This window comes from Dasypus novemcinctus, chromosome 2 (assembly GCF_030445035.2).
Source record: "Dasypus novemcinctus isolate mDasNov1 chromosome 2, mDasNov1.1.hap2, whole genome shotgun sequence".
Lineage (NCBI taxonomy): Eukaryota > Metazoa > Chordata > Mammalia > Cingulata > Dasypodidae > Dasypus > Dasypus novemcinctus.
Window position 1 is genome coordinate 118880592 of NC_080674.1, and position 1677 is coordinate 118882268.

A 1677-nucleotide genomic window follows, 5' to 3' on the forward strand; every position below is an offset into this window, starting at 1 on the left:
ATAGTAACTTAGATACTTGGTTTCCACCAGTTATTTCATCCCCAGAAGAATTTAATATTTATTTGCACTAATTCATTAGGAGCAGTTCATTGTCTTTTTTTTAATAATCAATATTTATTGAGTATCACTTATACTAGTATTCTAAGATATATCAGGTACAGTTTTTGCTGTCCAGGAGGAGCTTATAGACTTGTGGGTAACAATTTATTTGGTGTAGTGTAATTACTATAAAGTTAATGTAGACCAAGTCCTAAAGCATTTACAAGGAAGACAATCATTGATGACTTCATGGTAGAGTAGCATTTGAGCCTTTAAGAATGCAAGTTGTTGGTGGAAGGATGATGTATGGGAATTCTCTACATTGTACATGATTGTTTCATAAGCTCATGACTTCTCTAATAAAAATAAAAGAGTATCCATTACAAAAAAAAAAAAAAAAAAGAATGGATAGAACTGCAGTCTTGTTCTCCAAGCTTTGGTCTCCTGCCACCACTGTCCAAATGACTTCTCAGAACTGCGACCCAGCTGCTGTGAGCTTCCCTGCCACTTATAAGGTAACCGAGCCCAGTGGGGATGCTGCCTGGGGCTTCTTGGGCAAGAGGCTCCAGCAGGAGTTGATGCCCCTCATGATGTCTGGTGACAAAGGAATTTTGGCCTCCCCTGAATCAGACGACCATGGATGGGTGAGGACCATGGTCCATGGACCATCCATGGAGCAGCTGGCACAGTATATGAAGGCCTGAGGTATAGTCTCTCCCTGGAGTTCCTCAGTGGTTACCCCTACAATGCATTCACAGTGAAGTTCCTTACACCCTGCTGCCATCCCAACATGGACACCCAGTGTAACATCTGCCTGGACATCCTGAAGGGCAAATGGTCTGTCTTATATGATGTCAGGACCATCCTCCTCTCCATTCGGAGCCTGCTGGGAGAACCCAAACCAATAGCCCTTTGAGCATGCATGCTGCCAAGCTCTGGAAAAACCGCATAGCCTTTGAGAAGCACCTGCAAGAGACCTACTCAAAGCAAGTCTCTATCCAAGAGCCCTGACCTGGACTGTTCAGCCTCTCTCTCTGTGTTGTCTTTTTTTTTTTTTTTTGAAGTAGCAGGGGCTGGGAATCTAACCCAGGACCTTGCGTGTGGTAGGCCAGCATACAATCAATCACTGAACCACATCAGCTTCCCTGAATTGGCCTTATCATCTGCCTTGCTTGTTGTTTTTTTCAGGAGGCACCAGGAACCAAACCTCCCATGTGAGAGGCAGGTACCTAACTGCCTAAGCCATATCTGGTCCCCTGTGCTTTTTATTTTTTCTTGATATGATCTGTCCTTTCCTATATAGGTGAGGTCATTTTTGTTTTGTTTCTGTTTTCTGATTGTCTCTTTTGAGTCCTTGTGATGAATAATATTTTAAAAATGCATTTTGGTTAAAACAAAAACAAAAACAATGGCTAGAACCTGTAAAGTATTGTGACAGAAAGCTAAAACAACAACAAAGAACTTAGAAAGGATCCAGCATATTTGGAAAACAACTAGTCCATATTAACTACAGAGCAGGCTTTTGCATAGTTTTCCAATGCAAAATATAGTGTTTGTTAATAGGAAAATCTAAGGAATGATAATTGAGTACAACGGATCTTGAATTTTAGAATGCATTTGGGGTGCTTGTTAAAAACA

The 1677-nt window shown here is 41.1% G+C and overlaps 1 pseudogene; it reads left to right on the plus strand.

The window, feature by feature from the left end:
- The first annotated feature begins 242 nt into the window (after positions 1 to 242).
- LOC101419266 (ubiquitin-conjugating enzyme E2 C pseudogene) lies at positions 243 to 1133 on the plus strand (annotated as a pseudogene).
- The last annotated feature ends 544 nt before the right edge of the window (positions 1134 to 1677 follow it).